This window comes from Martes martes (genome assembly GCF_963455335.1).
Source record: "Martes martes genome assembly, chromosome: 6".
NCBI lineage: Eukaryota > Metazoa > Chordata > Mammalia > Carnivora > Mustelidae > Martes > Martes martes.
Genome location: NC_137893.1, coordinates 103,418,247 through 103,440,933, shown reverse-complemented (window position 1 = coordinate 103,440,933; position 22,687 = coordinate 103,418,247). Strand labels below are relative to the sequence as shown.

The following is a 22,687-nucleotide window of genomic DNA, read 5'->3' as shown; positions in this document are numbered from 1 at the left end:
GGTGGTGTATGCAGTGCCGCAGAGCTCAAGGTATAGAGCAGGGAAGCCAGCTATCGCGACAAAGCCGAGGAAGTGAGCTCTCAGCCTGGGGTTACCTTGTGTCGGTCGCAGGCTGGGTGGGCTTGGAGCGCAGCCGGAGGCCACGGAGACGGAAGCGACCGGGCGCTTTTCTCCAGATTCTAGCAATTGACTGCTTTCCTCAAGGCGCGACCGCAGGCCAGGGAGGTGGGGCGGTTGGGCGCTTTGCTCTAAGGGCGCACTGAGGAGCGGAACCCCAGGCTCTCGGCTCCTCTGGCCGGAGATTGGGAGGCTGCCATCTTCATTCGCGTCCTCCCGGAACTCTACGGAAACCGCTCAGGGAACAAAAGCTCCGGAAAGCAAACCTGAGCAGATTACTTAGCCTGGCCCCTGGCAAAGGCGGTGCAATTCCGCCTGCGGCAAAGACACTTGAGAATCACCACAACAGGCCCCTCCCCGGGAAGAACAACAAGAAACCCAGCCAAGACCAACTTCGCTCACCAAGAACAGCAGAATTCCATAGCAGGAGAAAGCAAATCTTATCTGGACAAAATGACAAGGCGGAAAAACTCACCTCAAAAAAAAGAACAAGAGGCCGTACTGAAGGCTGGAGACCTAATCAATATGGACATTGGTAACATGACATATCTAGAGTTCAGAATGACGATTCTCAAGGTTCTAGCCGGGCTCAAAAAAGGCATAGAAGATATTAGAGAAACGCTCTCCGGAGAGATAAAAGCCCTTTCTGGAGAAATAAAAGAACTAAAATCTAACCAAGTTGAAATCAAAAAAGCTATTAATGAGGTGCAATCAAAAATGGAAGCTCTCACTGCTAGGATCAATGAGGCAGAAGAAAGAATTAGTGACATAGAAGACCAAATGACAGAGAATAAAGAAGCTGAGCAAAAGAGAGACAAACAAATACTGGACCACGAGGAGAGAATTCGAGAGATAAGCGACACCATAAGACGACACAACATTAGAATAATTGGGATTCCAGAAGAAGAAGAAAGAGAGAGGGGAGCAGAAGGTATATTGGAGACAATTATTGAAGAGAATTTCCCTAATATGGCAAAGGGAACAAACATCAAAATCCAGGAGATGCTAAGAACGCCCCTCAAAATCAATAAAAATATGTCCACACCTCATCACCTGATAGTAAAATTTACAAGTCTTAGTGACAAAGAGAAAATCCTGAAAACAGCCCAAGAAAAGAGGTCTGTAACATACAAGGGTAAAAACATTTGATTGGCAGCAAACCTATCCACAGAGACCTGGCAGGCCAGAAAGAACTGGCATGATATATTCAGAGCACTAAACGAGAAAAACATGCAGCCAAGAATACTATATCCCTCTAGGCTATCATTGAAAATAGAAGGAGAGATAAAGAGCTTCCAGGACAAACAAAAGGTGAAAGAATTTGCATACACCAAACCAGCTCTACAGGAAATATTGAAAGGGGTCCTCTAAGCAAAGAGAGACCCTAAAAGTAGTAGATCAGAAAGAAACAGAGACAATATACAGTAACAGTCACCTTACAGGCAATACAATGACAATAAATTCATATCTCTCTATAGTTACCCTGAATGTTAATGGGCTAAATGCCCCAATCAAAAGACACAGGGTATCAGAATGGATAAAAAAACAAAACCCATCAATATGCTGCCTACAAGAAACTCATTTTAGACCCGAAGACACCTCCATATTTAAAGTGAGGGGGTGGAAAACAATGTACCATGCTAATGGACATCCGAAGAAAGCTGGGGTGGCAATCCTTATATCAGATCAATTAGATTTTAAGCCAAAGACTATAATAAGAGATGAGGAAGGACACTATATCATACTCAAAGGGTCTGTCCAACAAGAAGACCTAACAATCTTAAATATCTATGCCCCTAACATGGGAGCAGCCAACTATATAAACCAATTAATAACAAAATCAAAGAAATACATCGACAGTAATACAATAATAGCAGGGGAATTTAACATTCCCCTCACTGAAATGGACAGATCATCTAAGCAAAAGATCAACAAGGAAATAAAGGCCTTAAATGACACACTGGGCCAGATGGACATCACAGATATATTCAGAACATTCCATGCCAAAGCAATAGAATATACATTCTTCTCTAGTGCACATGGAACATTCTCCAGAATAGACCACATCCTGGGTCATAAATCAGGTCTCAATCGGTACCAAAAGATTGAGATCATTCCCTGCATATTTTCAGACCACAATGCTCTGAAGCTCGAACTCAATTACAAGAGGAAATTTGGAAAGAACGCAAATACATGGAGACTAAACAGCATCCTTCTAAAAAATGAATGGGTCAACCAGGTGCAAGCCTTTCTCAAGAAACAAGAAAGGTCTCAAATACACAACCCAACCCTACATCTAAAGGAGCTGGAGAGAGAACAACAAAGAAAGCCTAAACCCAGCAGGAGAAGAGAAATCATAAAGATCAGAGCAGAAATCAATGAAATAGAAACTAAAAAAACAATAGAACAAATCAACGAAACTAGGAGCTAGTTCTTTGAAAGAATTAATAAGATTGACAAACCCCTGGCCAGACTTTTCAAAAAGAAAAGAGAAAGGACGCAAATAAATAAAATCATGAATGAAAGAGGAGAGATCACAACCAACACCAAAGAAATACAAACAATTATAAGAACATACTACGAGCAACTCTACACCAACAAATTCGACAATCTGGAAGAAATGGATACATTTCTAGAGACATATAAATTACCACAACTGAACCAGGAAGAAATAGATAACCTGAACAGACCCATAACCAGTAAGGAGATTGAAACAGTCATCAAAAATCTCCAAACAAACAAAAGTCCAGGACCAGATGGCTTCCCAGGGGAATTCTACCAAACATTTAAAGAAGAATTAATTCTTATTCTCCTGAAACTGTTCCAAAAAATAGAAATGGAAGGAAAACTTCCAAACTCATTCTATGAGGCCAGCATCACCTTGATCCCAAAACCAGACAAGGATCCCATGAAAAAAGAGAATTACAGACCCATATCCTTGATGAACACAGATGCGAAAATTCTCACCAAAACACTGGCCAATAGGATCCAACAGTACATTAAAAGGATTATTCACCACGACCAAGTGGGATTTATTCCAGGGCTGCAAGGTTGGTTCAACATCCACAAATCCATCAATGTGATACAATACATTAATAAAAGAAAGAGTAAGAACCATATGATACTCTCAATAGATGCTGAAAAAGCATTTGACAAAGTGCAGCATCCCTTCCTGATTAAAACTCTTCAAAGTGTAGGGATAGAAGGCACATACCTCAATATTATCAAAGCCACCTATGGAAAACCCACCGCAAATATCATTCCCAATGGAGAAAAACTGAAAGCTTTTCCACTAAGGTCAGGAACACGGCAGGGATGTCCGTTATCACCACTGCTGTTCAACATAGTACTAGAAGTCCTAGCCTTAGCAATCAGACAACAAAAAGAAATTAAAGGCATCCAAATTGGCAAAGAAGAAGTCAAACTCTCACTCTTTGCAGATGATATGATACTATATGTGGAAAACCCAAAAGGCTCCACTCCAAAACTGCTAGAACTTATACAGGAATTCAGTAAAGTGTCAGGATATAAAGTCAATGCACAGAAATCAGTCGCATTTCTTTACACTAACAACAAGACAGAAGAAAGAGAAATTGAGGAGTCAGTCCCATTTACAATCGCACCCAAAACCATAAGATACCTACGAATAAATCTAACCAAAGAGGCAAAGAATCTGTACTCAGAAAACTATAAAGTCCTCATGAAAGAAATTGAGGAAGACACAAAGAAATGGAAAAATATTCCATGCTCATGGATTGGAAGAACAAATATTGTGAAAATGTCTATTCTACCTAAAGCAATCTACACATTCAATGCAATCCCTATCAAAATCCCATCCATTTTTTTTAAAGAAATAGAACAAATAATCCTAAAATTTATATGGAACCAGAAAAGACCTCGAATAGCCAAAGGAATATTGAAAAAGAAAGCCAAAGTCGGTGGCATCACAATTCCAGACTTCAAGCTCTATTACAAAGCTGTCATCATCAAGACAGTATGGTACTGGCACAAAAATAGACATATAGATCAATGGAACAGAATAGAGAGCCCAGAAATAGACCCTCAACTCTACGGTCAACTAATCTTCGACAAAGCAGGAAAGATTATCCAATGGAAAAAAGACAGGCTCTTCAACAAATGGTGCTGGGAAAATTGGACAGCCACATGCAGAAAAATGAAATTGGACTATTTCCTTACACCACACACGAAAATAGACTCAAAATGGATGAAGGACCTCAATGTGAGAAAGGAATCTATAAAAATCCTTGAGGAGAATGCAGGCAGCAACCTCTTTGACCTCAACTGCAGCAACTTCTTCCTAGGAACATCGCCAAAGGCAACAGAAGCAAGGGCAAAAATGAACTATTGGGATTTCATCAAGATCAAAAGCTTTTGCAAAGCAAAGGAAACAGTTAACAAAACCAAAAGACAACAGACAGAATGGGAGAAGATATTTGCAAACGACATATCAGATAAAGGGCTAGTATCCAAAATCTATAAAGAGCTTATCAAACTCAATACCCAAAGAACAAATAATCCAGTCAAGAAATGGGCAGAGGACATGAACAGACATTTCTGCAAAGAAGACATCCAGATGGCCAACAGACACATGAAAAAATGCTCCACATCACTCGGCATCAGGGAAATACGAATCAAAACCACAATGAGATACCACCTCACACCAGTCAGAAATGGCTAAAATTAACAAGTCAAGAAATGACAGATGCTGGCGAGGATGCGGAGAGAGGGGAACCCTCCTACACTGCTGGTGGGAATGCAAGGTAGTGCAATCACTCTGGAAAACAGTGTGGAGGTTCCTCAAAAAACTGAAAATAGAGCTACCCTACGACCCAGCAATTGCACTACTGGGTATATATCCTAAAGATACAAACGTGGTTCTCCGAAGGGGCACATGCACCCGAATGTTTATAGCAGCAATGTCCACAATAGCCAAACTGTGGAAAGAGCCTAGATGTCCATCAACAGATGAATGGATAAAGAAGATGTGGTATATATACACAATGGAATACTATGCAGCCATTAAAAGACATGAAATCTTGCCATTTGCGACGACGTGGATGGAACTAGAGGGTATCATGCTTAGCGAAATAAGTCAATAGGAGAAAGACAACTATCATATGATCTCTTTGATATGAGGAAGTGGAGATGCAATGCAGGGGGGTTGGGGGGAGGTAGGAAAAGAAAAAATGAAAAGATGGGATTGGGAGGGAGACAAACCATAAAAGACTCCATCTCAAAAAACAGACTGAGGGTTGCTGGGGGGAGGGGGGACGGGAGAGGGTGGTGGGGAAATGGACACTGGGGAGGGTATGGGCTATGATGAGTGCTGTGAAATGTGTAAACCTGGCAATTCACAGACCTGTACCCCTGGGAATAAAAATACATTATATGTTTATTAAAATTAAAAAAAAAAAAGAAAAGAAACTGGATAGGATTAATAACAGATAAGACATTGAAGAAAAAAGATAAGACACTGAAGAAAAGATTAATGAACTTGAAGACTTGTAATATTACAGCAACTTTTCACAAGGAAGCACAGAGAACAAAAAAATAAAAAGAGCACAGTGGATTATGGAGTAATTTCAAGAAGCCAAATACAAAGAAGTAGAAAACAGAAATGGATGGAAAATTCTTTGAAAAAGACTTTAGCTGAAACTTCTCCATTTTCATGAAAACTATGTAAGCCCATACTTCTAGGAAGCACAATGCACCCTTAAGCACAAAACATGTAGAGAAAACTTTTTTAAGCACATCCTGATCAAACTGATCAACCAGTACTAAAGAGAAAATTGAAAACTCAGCCAAAGAAAAAGGACACATTATGCACAGAGGTACAAAGATCAGGGGAAGAGCAGATTTCTCTAAGGAATGGCTATTCTTTAAGGAATAGTCATGTGAAAAGACAGTGGAGCAATTTTTAAAGTATTGGGGGGAAAAAGTGGGGAAAGTCTGTCAGCTTAGAATTCTATACACAGAAAAAAAAATCTTTCAAAAATGAAGGCGAAATAAACACTTTTTCAGACATACAAAAGCTGAAATAATTCACCCATAGACTCAAACCACAAAAAGCTATGAAGGTAGTTCATTAGGCAGAAGGAAAGTGGTTATAGTGGATGGAAATCTGGATCTACGTATGGAATGAAGAGCACTAGGTAAATATAAATACACAAGATGAGCAAATATGTAAGATGTTTCTCAATATTTATATTGCTTAAAAACAAAATTGACTGAAAGATATATGAAAATAAATTGTATGACAATAGCATAACAGCGTAGGGGAGAAATGGAAGTAGACTAATAGAAGATTCTTATACAATAATGAAGTAAATATCACATGAAAGTAGACTGTGATAATTTAAATTACATACTATATAAAGACACAACCAAAATAACAACAATAGTAATAAGGTAACAAAGGAAATTAAATTGGATGATTAAAAAATACTGAATTAATTCAAGAGATGTCAGAAAAGAGTTTAAATGGGAAGAACAAATGGGACATATTGAAAACAAAAATCGTAGTTGTCCCATAGTAGTCCCATAGACTACTACTTAGGAATAAAAAAGAATGAACTTTGATGAAAGCCAAAGCATAATGGATCTCCAAATAATTATGCTAAGTGAAAGGTACATGAAAAAGAGTACATACTGAATGAATCTATTTATATAAAATTCTAGAAAGTGTAAACTAGTCTATAGGAACAAAAACCAGACTGAGGTTGCCTGGGGACAGGGCTTATCATCTTGATCATACATCCTTGTGTCAAATTGTATACCTGGAAAATGTTTTGTGGGGTGTGCCCTGTGTTACTTACAGCTGAATAAAGCTATTAAAAATTCAGATGACAAGATCTAGAAGTGATAGGAAGGAGGAGGGATAATTATTTAAGAGCTATTTTTTTAGGGTCTCACATTCCAATGAAATGGATTGCTGTCTATTTCCTGATCAGCATTCCCAGATCTGAATTATTTGCTGATTAATGCTATTAATTGTGTACTAAAGTAAATTTTTAAAAAGAATCTACTGATTTTTATGCATGAGCTCAAGTTGATGGCCTTGGGCACTGTCTAGGTTCCCATGGCAGATATTTTCTTATAGGCTCTGGTTTGGGGGATTTCTTTGTTTGTTCTGCTTTTTTATTTGTTTGTGTGAACGTTTTTCTGTAGACTAGTTTTGATGAACTGTCAACCTCAATAGGGACTTTCATCCATAGTCTAGGGCTAATAAGACTCCAAAACAGTGGTTCTCAAATCTCTCTGTTCATTACTGTAATCTGGAGAACCTTAAGAATTTCCCAATGCTCATTCTCCTAGTGCAGACCGATTAAATTAGAATCTCAGGATGGGGCCCAGGAAAAATACCAAGAGATTTTATTAATTTATTTTGATATCTAACTTCTAAAGCATTTCTTTAGAAAGCACATTATACCTAATCCCTTTTGGTGTTCTATTTTCTTTTTTTTTTTTTTTTGATGGTGTTCTATTTTCATACATTGTTGAACTTAAAAATAATCTCTTATACATAGGATAGCATAAATCTATACATGTCAAACAACTTCAGAGAAGAGAGTGCCTGGAAAAATTCCATGAAATATTAACTTGTTAGATGTAAAATATCATTTAGGCTCAAAGAGATATTGTTATACTAAATTCTACTATAAACTCGGTATTAAAGTCAAAATTGTAATGGAAATATCTGGAGGAAAAACTTCACATTGAAAATGTACCATCCATTAACTCTGTGGGTTGAAAAACACTGCTATCATTACATACTTTACACTGGCCTTCAAAGTTACAGTTTAAGAAACATTTCCACAGGCACCTGGGTGGCTCAGTGGGTTAAGCCTCTGCCTTCAGCTCAAGTCATGATCCTGGGTCCTGGGATCGAGTCCCACATTGGGCTCTCTGCTCAGCAGGGAGCCTGCTTCCTCCTCTCTCTCTCTGCCTGCCTCTCTGCGTACTAGTGATCTCTGTCTGTCAAATAAATAAGTAAAATCTTAAAAAAAAAAAAAAAACATTTCCACGGCCGATGCAGCATTTTCTCCCAATAATCAATTACAAAAATTTATAAAAACCATGAGCAAGGTCCTATGTAAAATCCTGTTTCAAGTGGGAAGAATCAAAGGAGCAAAGAAGTCTAAGACACAGTCCATACCCGAAGGACGGTTACTTCTATGAGTTCCTAAAATCCTGCCCTTGTGTGTCTCTAAACACAGTTTGGGTTTATAACTCTTGATTCTCTGACTTGTACCTCAGTTTAGAGAGAGATGAGTTCTGAGAAGTAATCACAGGCTCACCTGCTCACGTAGGGAACATGAAGTCCGCAGCACACGTAGGACTCCTACTTGGTGAGCTCGTGATGCTGAAATGCTCTCTTGCCCCACTCAGTAATAATGGGACAGGTCAGCATTTAGCATTTTAGCTGCTAAAAAATATGACTACAGAGCAGCGAGCGCCTATGTTCCCTGTCCAGTAGAGATGACCAAAAGACAGAGAGATAGAAACTGAAAGATGAGGAGAGAGAAGGAAAGAGGGGAGAGAGTGAGGTGCGTTCCTAGAGCTGCCTTTCCTTCCAGTCTGTGAACTACTGAATTCAATATAGTTCTAGTTGGCTTTTAGACACATACATGGCCGTGAATAAAATAGCTAATGAGAGGCAACTAAGAGCTTAAGTCCCAGTGAATTCTGCAAGTCTTCTTTTTAAGTTACTATTATTACTATTTTCGCAGTCCAAAACACATCTTACTCAAACAGTATGATAAATCTGTCTCAGGAAAGCCTGCCCTGACTACCCTATTAAAATTTCCCCACCCATTGCCCCTGTCCCAAAAACTTGGATCTATTTTTTTTCCAGCTATCTATCTCCATATAGCATAATATATACTCAGTTTAATTACTTTGTTTATTCTCTCTCTCCACTATAAGCCAGCAACTAGAATATCATCTCAATTTATGGAGAGATTTTTGTTTTATTTACTCGTGTATCACAATCACTGAAATTGTGCCTGGGACCTTACAGACTCTCCAAATACACTTGTCAAGTGAAATAATTAGGTTCTCAGATTGTTAAAGTCTGTAATATTAGAGACAAATATTGGAGAAAGCTAATGGAATAAAAGTTTAAAAATAATGCAATTGAGTAACTTTTCGACTTATAGAAAAGCAGATTTAGCACACTGATTTAATGGAAAAAGGTTAGCATTTAGAATCAGTGAAAGCTAGGTCAAGTCTTGTCTGCTATCTACTGATCTGTAAGGTCTTGAGCAAGTTACTTACTCTTCTCATCTGCAAAATGGGAAAAGTAATCCTTATCTTGCAGCTGAGGAAAACTGAGGAGACTGGGCCTACATGCCAGTCCCAGATATGCGATGTCTCAGGACCTTCCTGCCTGAGTATTATGGCCTGTATTGTGTCTCACACACCTCAAATTCATATGTTGAGGCCCTAACACCCAGTACGTAAGAATGTAACTATATCTGGAGAAAGGGGCTTGAGAGAGGTAATTAAGTTAAAATGGGATTGTTAGTGTGGGCCCTAATCCAATATACCTTGTGCCTTTATGAGGAAGGAGATTGGGACACAGAGAGACACCAGGAATGTACACACATAGGAAAGGCCAACGGTGAGGACACAGGGGAGGGCAGCCATGTGAGAGCTAAGGGGAAAGACTTCAGAAAAAGCTAAACCTCTGACACCCTGATCTTGGGCCTCTAGCCTCCAGAGCTATGAGAAAACTAACTTCTGTTAAACTACCCAGTCAGTGGTATTTTGTTGGAGCAGCTCTAGCTAACTAATACCCTTCGCTCAAGTATTTTTCTGCCAGCCGCCCTTCCATCAGTGTGTGTCAATTTGGTTAATCCCTAGAACTGAATTAACAGCTCCTTACTCCTCTTTCTAGGTGAAATCCAGCACCATTCACCGTTTAAGTGTAATGTTTATTTAGCGAAAATGTGATGGATTGCATCAGGGACAGTTTAACTGTGTGTTATTTAGCTGATGGTTCTGTCCCCTTTTCTCTGAGCATCTTTCCCACCTTTGTGTCAAATTTGGGCTCCTGCAATAGGAGACATATATTATCCCTGATGTAGAAATCAATATATAGAAACGATTAGTAGTGGCAGGAGTTTGGAAATGGAGTATAAATTTTGAAAAAGCAGGGTTATTCAAGAACTTCAGAAGTTGAGTCACTGGTCCTTTCGGTAACTAGTACTTTTTTTTTTTTTAAGATTTTATTTATTTATTTGAGAGAGCACCCACAAGCATGAGCACAAGCGGGGAAGTGGGGAAGAAAGAGGGAGAGGGAGAAGCAGACTCCTAGCCGAGCAGGGAGCCCAATATGGGGCTCGATCCCAGGACCCTGAGATCATGACCTGAGCCCAAGGCAGAGGCTTAATGACTGAGCCACCCAGGCGCTCCCACTTAGTGCTTTACTTTAGAAATTATATAAGAATATCCTCAACTATAAAATGAGTATGCATAAAAGTAGTAGCCTCCTAACAGTAAACAGAGTAATCTATGTAAACTGTTTACCACAGATCCCAAAATATGTCACTCAAAATTCTTTAGTGTACTATGACATATTATAACATAAAATTTTATGTTTGTACATTTCTGTTTGCTATGCTAAAATAGCAATAACATTACAATCACTACCATAGTTTACCTTGTTTTTACTACAGACTTAACACCATTTATATGCAAGGCTACTCAAGATAAAATCAGAAACATGGGAATTTGACCTTGGAAAGAACTATAAAATTTGTCAAATTTGACTATCCCTGGAATGATTTACTGTTTCCTAGTTCTTCTTCTTTTTTTTTTTTTTTTTTTTTTCCCCTTTTCCTCTTTGGTCATAAATGAGAAGAGGGAGGCAGTTACTCCCTGGTAATAGAGAGAAATAAAGAAATGTTAAAAGCTTAGAAAGGAAATATAGAGGCATAGAATCAGAAGATGGATTTGTCTGGGAACACTTGATTGCTTTCCAAAAAATGAACCAGAGCTGGTGAGCAGAGCATCCTGGTGGATTAGTGAGGTGAATGGGAATAACCAACAGAGCCTGTACCTAGCCATCACCGTGGCATGAAAAGAATAGTGGAAGTTCAGAAAAGCCCACAATGTGCTTTGTGGCTAGAGAAGTCTTTCTTTCTTTCTTTTTTTTTTTTTTTTGGAGGAGCCTTAATCAAGGAGATTTAACAGAAATCTAGGCAGTAGACTGGTCTGGCTTGTTCCCTTTGTTGTTCTCTATATTTACCAATCTTTTTACAAGCCTCACTACCATGATTCTGCTTCTTTCATTTCTGTTACCATTTACTCAAACAAAAGTAGCCTTTATTCACTGGTCTCAGATTTAAGCATAACACAGACTTTTAAAAACTGACCTTTCATCTCTTGTGACGCTCTCATCAATCCCGACTTTCTTCTGCCTATGTGTATATTCTCCTTGTGGCAAGAGTGTTGTTTTCTTGTTCTTGTTCTTTTAAAAAAAATGGATACTATCACACATAACATATTTCTGGTGACTTCTATCCTTTTCCACACAGTAATCTTATTTATTCTTAAAATAACTCTTCACTAACGTTAAATAACTGGAATTTAAATAAAAACATGAAACTACAAAAAAAATAATGAAGTTCATTTTGAAAAAAACCTCTTCATTATCAATTTCATGAATGCTGAAAGCCTCCTCAAGCATAAAATTCAGAGGTCATTCTATTAGTTTATAAGCCGTAAGGAATGTAGCAGAACTGACAACAGAAAAGCTGCTTTAAAATAAAAGTCTTTAAATCATTGAAGATTCAGACATATGGGTCTATTTGTCTCCTCTTCGGTTAATTCTTTAAAATGACTATAAGAAGGGGGTGCCTGGGTGACACAGTCGGTTAAGCATCCAACTCTTGATTTTGGCTCAGGTCATGATCGCAGGATTGTGAAATCCAGCCCTTCATTGGACTCAGCACTCAGCAGGGAATCTGCTTGGGATTCTCTCTCTTTGTTTCTCTGCCCCTCCCCCTGCTCGCATGCTCTCGCTCTTCCTCTCAAGTAAATAAATAAACCTTTTAAAAAATTATTATAAGAAGCATAAGTGCAGACTCAGAAAGTGTTGTTTTACATTTCCCCTAACCTCATTGCTCTTTGTTATTGTTTGGATATTTGCATATTGAAATTTTCTCAGAACTATCAAATATTATTATGTCACTAATGGTATCTTCATTTTAGTTGTGAATGCTCCCTAAAAAGTCAGTTTTTTGAACCTGCCCTCCAAGTTCTCAGTCCATTTCATGCATTAGAAAGCGAAATCACTCAAAATCAAAAGAGAAAATCAAGGATAATTTTTACAATGAGATAGAAAAGATGAAGGCAGAGTGGATGGCAGATTCAAAAATACATCATTTTTGCTATCAAAATGAAATCACTTATAAAGCCTAAATCCTTTGGGTTTTTTCCTCCTTCTTTGGTTAAGTTTGAACTGAAAAGGAAAGCAGACATTAAAAAATTTCTGGCAGCTCAGTATTTCATATATATTTATTCACTAAGTGCTTCAATGTTCAGTATGGCACCCAGTAGGCACATATGGCCGCTTAATTTTAAAATTAAAATTAAATAAAATTAAAAATTCAGTTCTTCAGTCACACCAGCCACATTTATATACTCAACAGTGACATCTTACTATGACTACCATATTGGACAGCACAAGCACAGAAAATTTCCATTAACACAGAAAGATCTATTGGAAAGCCCTGCACTAGGATACATAAAGTCTCCAAGTATGAAATACAATAGGAATTTTAACGTTATAAGCCAATGCAATGTTAAATTTGGAAAGAAATGAATTACCACAGAGTAAATGAATAGTTAATAGAATAATACAGCAATCTGAATGATCCTTTTATAGAAATTTGTGTATTTGATGATCCTTTGATATAAATATGTGTATATGGCAAACTGATATTTTTAGCCCTAATAGCTAACATTTGGGAGTTGAAATAGAACACATGAAAATGTTCAGTAAAGCAGAATGCTCTCTACCATGGTTCATGAAACCTTTTAGATTAAAGTTGCTAAAGAAATCTCATGTAAAACTTAAAACACAACTAATCTGGTTACAATGAAGCTGCAGGGTCCCTGCCTGGTCAGACAGTTTGGCACGCTGCAGGTTTCCAACATACCTTGAGTCATGAGTCCCAAGGAAAGCCTGAGCTATCTTTAAGAAAAAAAAAAAAAAAAGCTAATTCTGACCACAGTAGGTGAGAGTGGTTTAAAAAGTAGACTCGTAAACCTCAGAACTAAAGCTAATTCAGAAGTGACACCCCCACCCTACTCTATGTCGATGTAAATACTTTATTATTAACTTAGTTAATGTGAATGTTTATATCTTCTCATGAAAATAAGTACAGCTGAAAGAGAAAAAAAAAAATCCAGGAAAATAAAATTGGTAAATGCTGTCATGACTAAGAACAGGACGAAGTTTTAGAAGACAACTCATGTTTGATACTAGAAGTATCAGAAGGTTAAGGATGAAAAGAAAGGCATTGTTACATCTTGCTATATTTCTAACCATAGTAATCTGTAAAGATTAGAAATGCTTTCGCCTTCGGATAATAAAAGAATTTTTGTTATATATAGTGTCATATAACAGAAAAAAATCACCACAAAAATGAAAATTACTTAACTGGCTTATATGAAATCATTATTTCATTTTGATATGCATTTGCCTGATGAATAATTTATTAGAAACTGATAATTGTATAAAACTAAATACCAAAATTGCTTTATTTATGAGTGTAAATGATAGATTCTTAAATTGTTTTTTAATTGGAAAAAATTGTTACTAAAGATCAGAGCTCAAATAGTTTTGGGGAAGATATACTGAAAAATATTAAACAGATACATCATGCCATCATACTCTCGTTCTGCAAGCTATTAAAATCCCTGCTCCACAACCAAAATCATATTGCCAAGAAGTGTGGCAAGAGTCGTTACGGGATGTTAAAATTTTGGATTCTGTTTTGTTTTGTTTTGTTTTCTAATTTGTCCCCTGCCATCCACAGGTTGAATCAGATAATTTGAATCAGATCAGCTCCAATGACGTTAACAACTTTTTAGGCCTCCATTTCTTAGACCCTAAAACAGCATCAACTTCAAGGCACTATGTAGATTATTGGAGGTAAAAAGACATTAAAAAAAAAAAGAAAGAAAGAGACTCTCCCCTTGTGTGGCCAGCCCACTGGGTACGTATGATTAGAAATATATTAAGCTATGACAGTGCTCTGCTATTCATCTTTAACCTTTTGGTACTTATGAATGAAAAACATGAATTGTCTTCTAAAACTTGATCCCGTTCTTAGTCATGAAGTGTTTACCAATTTTATCTTTTTTTCTTTTCAGTGTGTTAGAAAGTCTTAGAGACTTATAACACTGATTTTAAAGCATCTGCTTTGGGTTCTATCCTGAAGCAGGATTGATGCTTACGATGCAAAGTACATAAAGCATCCACTTAAAATGGATCCCTTAGCAAACTAACATTCATTAGTACATTACTGTAAACTTCCAGTTTCATTAGTCATAGTCCTGTTCATTAATTAGATTGAACATAGTGCTGCCCGATCTGTAAAGTGTTAAAAGGCATTTATAAAAATGGGGTAAGGAAACCCTACTGACAAAAGAATCTTCTCAAGAAACACAAAGTTAACAACCTTTCATGGCATGTTAAGGGAAAATAACTAAAATATTACAGGATATCCAACTTAGGTTACACCATGGAAGCATTTTGTAAATAGCTACTACTTCCCTCTGTCTTCACCAAGCACCAAGTTGTATTATTTTTATTAATCTGGGTTTGTGATATACTTTGTTTTATTATACAGTTTTTTAACAGAAAATTAAAAAACCATGTTCATGAATAATACTCGATAGAGAAGGTCTTACAGTTCCTTTGGAGCTTTTAATTTCCAAAGAAATTAGGTCTCAGAAATATGCCATTTCTTTACCCTTCATGTAGAGTATACATATATATATGGAAAAGCTGATTAATAGCTACAATTCTACACAAAAGATGAAGGTAGTATAGAATACCCCTTATTAGGGACTCATTCACTGATTTCCATAGAAAACTTTCTGAAAATTCAACTTTTGCCCCGTTGCAGAGTTAGGCTGTTAGGTGCAGTGAGTCCCCACCAATTACATGGACCATTCTGTTGTAGGATGGTTTTGAATAGATAATGACTTCCCGCAGCGAGTGAGTGAACTGACCTCCCGCATCAGTAACAAAAGCTACACATTGGGGGGCTGTTCATAGCCATGCGGCTCCAAACCTACCAGCAATCTGTAATAGGCAGCCCTACTTGCAGTGGGAAAAAAAGAAATGGAAGTTACTATTAAAATCTCCTCTGTATTGTAAGAAATGCATCTTTACAGCACCAAATAGGGAATGCATGATTAAAAAAAAATAGGGAGATATTCACATCAAAATAAAACTTTTAAGAAAAGAAACATAGGAAAGCATAAATAATAGGAGATATTTGTCATAAGCATTGATCATTACATCTTATGGAAATACTGACTATTAAAACATAGGCATTCTGTGTTTAGTTTTTTGTTTTAATAATATTTTATGTTTTTTAATTTGTATTATTACCAGGAAGTGTTATTATAATAACAAAAGATCATATATGAAGTGGATTTTATGCATTTTATGATATAACTCATTAAGTTAAGGAGGGAACATATGTTATAAGAATTAACCACACTTCATAAAGAAAGTTAAGTGTCAAGTTCTATTTGACCTGTTAATTATATTCAATACCATTAAAGGGCAGCATTTGCAAATTGCTTCTGTGCCTAATATTTTAGTGTTTAGTGACAAATTTATGATCTTGACCCTCATAATTAAATTACTTAATTCCAGAATGTTTAATGGTTCTTGATTGCATGCTTGTCTTTATTTTCTTCTTCTCTCGATTATGTTAGAAAATTCCATGTTATTTCCTTTTATTTTTACTTTCTTTTAATACCCACTGACCTTTTACAGAAAATAAAACCTGAAATGAGAATAATGACCAAATGCTAAATGTGCCTGTTAAGTTTAAAAGTCTTCGATGAAAGTATAGGTATATACCCAAGTGAGGGTGATGTTTCATATCATTTAAATTTCCAAATGATTTTCTTCTGGAAGCCACAATAATTTACTAGCATCATAACATATTTTTACTTCTCTTTAGTCGATAAAAACATGTTAGTTATTATAGCTTCTAATACTAGTATTAGGTTGGACTATAGAAAATTGACAATATTTGACATTTTTCACCTACAAACTTGGCAATGTCATACAATCCAACTCAACTTTTTAAATAGGTAAATTCATTACAACAATCATTAACAAACTGTCAGTAACATAATTTAGTATTTTGAAAACATATGTATGCATGTCTAAATTGCAGTCAGAGATGTTCTAAACTATTATGAGTGATAACTCCCTTTTTGAGTTACAAGAAATCTTCCAAAATTCCATAAATGAGCACTGATTAGAAAACCTCTATATACCGAGGAAATTTAATGTCTAATCCATCTATGTTTCCATTTTTGCCAAGATGGTTTGGTGTCTGTGGGCGGTAGAGAACACACAGAGACAGCCAAAGATTCTCACGGTGCAGGTCAATGTTAAGAAATACATTAGCATGGGGACTTTTACAATAGGCTTTCCAAGAAATAACATCTTCTTTATGAATTCAAGACTGATTTTCTTTTTGGAGTGAGTTCTTCTTACAGAAAACATGATTCTGTTTATTATAGCGGATGCTTGTACCTTCCATTTCCTAGTGAGATAAAGATCAATTAAAGAGGGGAGTGGGACTTCTAACACTGTGTTCCCATACAGCCTGATGCAGCCTAAGCTTCTCATCTCAGTAGACAGTCTGAACAGTGGTTGTTATTTCAATTGTCATCTATGTTCTGATGACTTCCAGAGCTCTATTTGTAGCCCAGACTATCTAAGCCTCAAACCCCTATGTCCAGTTGCCTCAGACTAACACTCCAGGACATTAAGGTCATCTGCTGCTTTCCCAACTGCCTATCAGGAGAATATTTAATCATCTTTGGAAGAAAATACCATCAGCCAAAGTTTTCACAAATTTCCATACACAACACTGAGGAGAGGGTTCACTGAAAAATTATAAGGCACGTTAAGATCAATATCAATTCAACCAAAAGCAAGAGGAAAAAATAAAGGCATTGATGACTCAGATGTTAGAGTTATCATCCAGGGGTTTTACAGTAACTATGATTAAGATATTCAAGAAAGTAAAGGGGGAAAATGGAGCCTCGTCCCAAAAGACTTGGAATTTTTAAGACTCAAAGACAGTTATAAAATGCAGATGTATATTTCGTCATTCCACTGCTTGAAAGTTTTCCATGGCTCCCTTGCCTACAGGATACATACAGATAAACTCCTTACCATGTCACAGGAAGAACTTCAAAACTTCCTTTTATCTGTTTCTTGAGCCTGACTGCCTACCCTTTCATAGACATTTTGTGCTTTAGTTACATTCAACTGCTAACAGTTCCCTAACACAGGACTTTCCTTTGATGTTGCCAGGCATTTACACTTGATGTTCTTGGAAAGTGGAATGCTCCCACACTACCTGCTGGTCCATCTAGAAATAGAGATTTATCCACAAATAACCATCTCAAATAAGACCTTTCCGAAGAAATTCTTGCACTCATATCACCTATTACATACTCTATTAAATGCTTTCCATAGGTATTTCAGTTTCTCAGACATCTACTGGTCTCATGTATATAATAAGCTGAGAGCAGGGGTGTGCTACAACTGACTTTTGCTGGCTCACAAGACCCCTTGTAAAATGTTCAGAAATTTTGTGATTGTCTATTTAACCCAGCTATTATTAAAAATTAAATTAAAATTAAATAAATGATATGAAAGAGATAGTTAATATTTTCAAGTTCATCATATCTGATTATTTTATTACAATCTATGCTCTAGGTTATTTCTGTCTGTTGCTTTTGTATGGTGGAAATAATTTATAATAGTGTGCTACTGTTTGCCTCTTCCCAAATTTGTTGCTTTTCCATGTTGATATCCTGAAATCAGCCGTGATAAGAGTATTTACACCACAGATACCAGCAAATGCCAAAAGCTAGGACTTGATCTTTTGTTATTGATTATGTAGATTTAAGAACACTATGAAGAAAATATTAATAATGCAGATTTAACTTAAAATGGTATCATCCTATAGCCTGTTAGAGTGTGAACAGAACACAAAATTGAGAGCCCATTCTCCTAGTATGTGAAAGCCATTGTCCAACTCAGAACAAAGTTGCTCACATAACTGAGAAATGAATAAAGCTGACATATGTATTTAAGATTTTCCTTTCATTTTACTTGCCAACCAACATAAATGAAAATTTCAAATGGCATTAGTGTCAGATTTAGAATGTTCATCAATACAAGGCTGCCTTATTTGCTGAATAAGATAGCCATCACACAGGAGACGGCATTCCATTGTCTTCTTGCTGCCATCATTTCTGTTGAAAAATTTGACTTTGTCTCTTTTTGTTCACTTTGAAGATAATGTACCAATTTTTCCTGGATGCCTTTAAATTTTGATTTTCAGCAGTTTCACTAGGATATTCCTAGGTGTATTTTCTTTGTATTTATGCTAATTAAAGCTCATAGAGTGCCTTTTAAAAAGATGATAGTCATGTTTTATCTGTTTTGTGATTTATTATGGTATCATTGTAATATCAGAATTATAAAAACTGATTTTACAAGAGATAGAAAGTCACAATGAAGTTGTATGTGTATAAAACAAAATAAATTAGATATTTTATCTGTAAGTTGTGTGCTATAAATTTTATTTTAATATAAATTAAATATACAATTTTATTATAAGTATAAATTAAATTTATATATATTTATACATTTGATTTTTATTTGTAAATTGTGTGGTTATGTCAGTAAAATTTATAGTGAAACTATATATACATACACACCACACACATGCACATACTTTTTTGAAGAGGCATTTGTTAAACATTTATCAGATCACACAGGCTGAGAACCTCTCAAAGACAGGAATTAGGTCTTGTTCTTCTTTTATCTCTGCTGCTTGGATAATAAATTCAGTGATTAATATACAGTCTGGTGAAATTACTATTATTTTAAGCCTACATATAGAGAGAGCCAATATTATTTAGATTTGAAACCCAAAATTGGTGCAGAAATCATAGTTCAAGAAGGAGTGCTTAAATTAAATTGAAAAATTAGTAGGCATATTAAGGCAGAGAAATATATTTTCCAAAGCAGATTTGAAAAGGGCTGGCTTTGTATAATTATGTATTTATAGTAATGCACATCTACCCTGTATGCTGTCTTGCCCAATATTCATAAAGTATATGTATAAAGTGACCTATATAGAATTCATAGGGAACTACAAAGAAATCATTCTCTTCTTTCACACTACTCAGGCCTTCACATCAGACTCCACTTCAAATTATAACTTATGCAAATTGTAGAGGACTTAGTGAAGATCTGGAAAACAGCCAAGACTGCATTTCTTAAGGATCTTGTAAGGATCTTTTATTTGGTTCAAAGAATAGAAAACTAAAGAATTTATAACTTCACAAATATGAAGGAATTCAGGATAGAAGAGGTGTTCTTCACAACCATGTTCCAGAAAACAATGACTCTTTCCTCCTTGGGTACTTTTTTTTGTGTGTGTGTGTGAAAGATGCCAAATCATCTAGCTTCAGTGGAAGGAAATAACATTAAAACTTTTAATTGCAGAGTTTTTCTCTTTCACTGGGTCATCGGATATAGAAAATTCTACTCTGAGACCCTGATAATTTAATTAGCATCTAAAACAGCCTTGGACCATCAGCTGTGGCTGGGCAGGCCGGGTTCAGGCTTGGGGGCCAGGTGCTGCCATAATCCTGCTGGAGGTGAGCAATGACATCATTGAGGAGACGGTCACACTCAAGTTAAAAAATGTGGCCGCTGGTCACAAACCAGAAGCAGTAGAAGTAACACTTGTAGATTTTGTTGGAGTCCTCTATTATATTTCAAATCCCAGTGGAGAAAAAACAAAAGTGATGGTCAGTGTTTCTGTGAATTCTACAAGGAACTAAAGGCATGTGATACTGATGAGTTAATAAAGAGGGTGTACAGGGTTTTCTTGGTAAATCCCAAACCAGGATACAATGCCTCTTTGCTATATGACCTTGAAAATCTGCCGGCATCCAAGGATGCTACTGTGCATCAGGCTGGCATGTTGACATTAAATTGTTTTGCCTCTATCTTCGAGAAATACTTCCAATCCCAAGAAGAGGGCAAAGAAGGAGAGAACGGGGCAGTTATCTGTTAGAGGAAAGGTGAGACCATGTATGTTTAGTCTAAAAAGGATAGAGTCACAGTAGTCTTCAGCACAGTGTTGAAGGATAACGACAATGTAGTGACTGGAAAAGTGTTCATGCAAGAGTTCAAACAAGGACACAGAGCCAGCCCCACAGCCCCACAGGTCCCCCTTAGCCACCGGGAACCTCCTCTGGAGCTGAAAGACACAAATGCTGCAGCGGATGACAACACTGGCTCTATGATCTTCGTTCCCTCGCCACACCGACGCCAGGGCTCGAGAAAACAACAACCCGATCCACACGTCCTGGGACCACTTTCACTACCACCTCAAGGGCTCTAAGGCCTAGATTCACAAATGACGCGGGCAAAACCAGCAACCTCCTCGAGGTGCTGAACTGTGCATGCCCAGACACTGAGAAAAAAGAACCGAAAACAGTCACAGGGAAGACCATTTTCACACCGCTAGAATTGGGAGCAGGAGGAGGAGGCGGCCGGCAACAGAAGGCTACTGGCTAATCATAGCTTTTCATATGGCGCAGCTTCAGGTTCTTAAGGGGTTCTCCATTTTGGTTCCATTTTGTACATGTTTGGAAAATAATCTGGAGAAATGAGCTGTGCTGGCAAAGACATAATAGTTCTCAAGAATTTAAAAAAAAAAAAAGGAAAAAAAAAGCATTCCACTTGATCGACTTAATTCCTTTTCTTTATCTTCCCTCATTTCCCTTGCCTTCTTACCCCTTTTCCAAGCTGTTGCTCCTTGCAGTATGTTACTGGTAATGAGTTGCAGGACAAAGCAATCTTAACTTGTTTTCTCCTAAGTATTTGAGTTCAAAACCCCTATATCTAAGAAATACACCTTAAATACACATTAAGATATCTAAGAAATACACCTTAAATACACATTAATAAAGAAAACCTTTCTATTGTAAAAAAAAAAAAAGGTCATAATTTTTAGTACAATTGTGTGAACAGGCAGAGATATAAGATAGTAATTTCTTCAGGGGCACCTGGCTGGCTCAATCAGAAGAGCATGTGACTCCTAATCTCAGGGGGTGAGTTTGAGCCCCTCCTTGGGCATAGAAATTTCTTTAAAAAAAAAAAAAAGTGATTTCTTCAAAGGAAACAGCAGAAACAATGGAGCAAAAATGGGAAAAATATGTTTTGATTTCTTAGTTGAATATTCATATCTAAGTTGAATCTCATACAGATACTGACTGGCTTTGTAGGGAGCATTTCTATTTTACTGATTTATGTTAGAACATTACCAGCATGATTCGTAATTTTACTTGTCCTAAGAAAACTATATAAACTTATGTCAAATGTAAGAAAACAAAAATAAATTATGTATAAGTACCCACATTTACTTTCCCTTTTATAGTAAGGATAATTATTTGGGGACCACTACATTATATACCTTATGAAACTGCATTGCCAGAAAAGATTTCTATATGTTTTATGGATTTTCTGTGTAAGACTTAAAAATAAATAAATAAGTAAAAGTGCAAGTGAGGAGGGAAGATGTAATAGCCTTCCACAAGCTAAATGGTAAAGCTATTCTTCATAAATGGAGATAATACTACTACTTGATAAAATCATCATTTGAAATATTTCTCTTTCAGTGGTGACTGAGTTGAGTCAATCCATATCTGCTCTGGGTGAGAATACTCTCCTTTATGCTAATTTAACAATTTGATACATATTTATTGAGAAAATACTCTATGGAATAAACTATACTAAACACCATAAGGCATCTAAAAAAAAAAAAGGTGATTAACTATGACATAGTCCATGCTTCTCAGGAGCTTTAGTTTTAAAAAGTGAAAAAATTGTAAAAAATAAAATACAGTACATATTTGGTACTGTTCTAAGTACTGGTGATAAAAACAACAGTCTATTAGAATTCAGAAGACAAGGGTTACCATAAACTTGAAAGAAGCAGGAAAATTTTCCTGGAGATTGTGTAATATAAAATAACCTTTAGATATCAGTAGCATTTCAAAAGATAAAAAGAGGGAAAACATAGGAAAATTAGGGAAAATATGTACCTGAGTCCCACCTTGGCTCTTCTAGTGTGGGCCCACAAACACAAAAACAAAACAAAAGCAAAACTTGGCTTGCTTCCTGTTAGAAGCTAGAGCTTTGAGTCCAGAGTAACAACTGGGGGTCAATGAAGCCATATTT

At 36.6% G+C, this 22,687-nt stretch overlaps 1 protein-coding gene and 1 pseudogene across 3 annotated transcripts in view; both read left to right on the top strand.

The window, feature by feature from the left end:
• The window catches only part of LOC308345112 (actin-related protein 2/3 complex subunit 2-like), an 86,076-nt pseudogene extending 65,054 nt beyond the window's left edge, over positions 1–21,022 (top strand). The window contains exon 3 of the transcript in view: positions 20,008–21,022. The product of the transcript in view is annotated as an actin-related protein 2/3 complex subunit 2-like (transcript). The remainder of the gene's footprint in view (positions 1–20,007) is intronic.
• The window catches only part of KHDRBS2 (KH RNA binding domain containing, signal transduction associated 2), a 482,992-nt gene that overhangs the window by 412,273 nt on the left and 48,032 nt on the right, over positions 1–22,687 (top strand). The window lies entirely within an intron of this gene.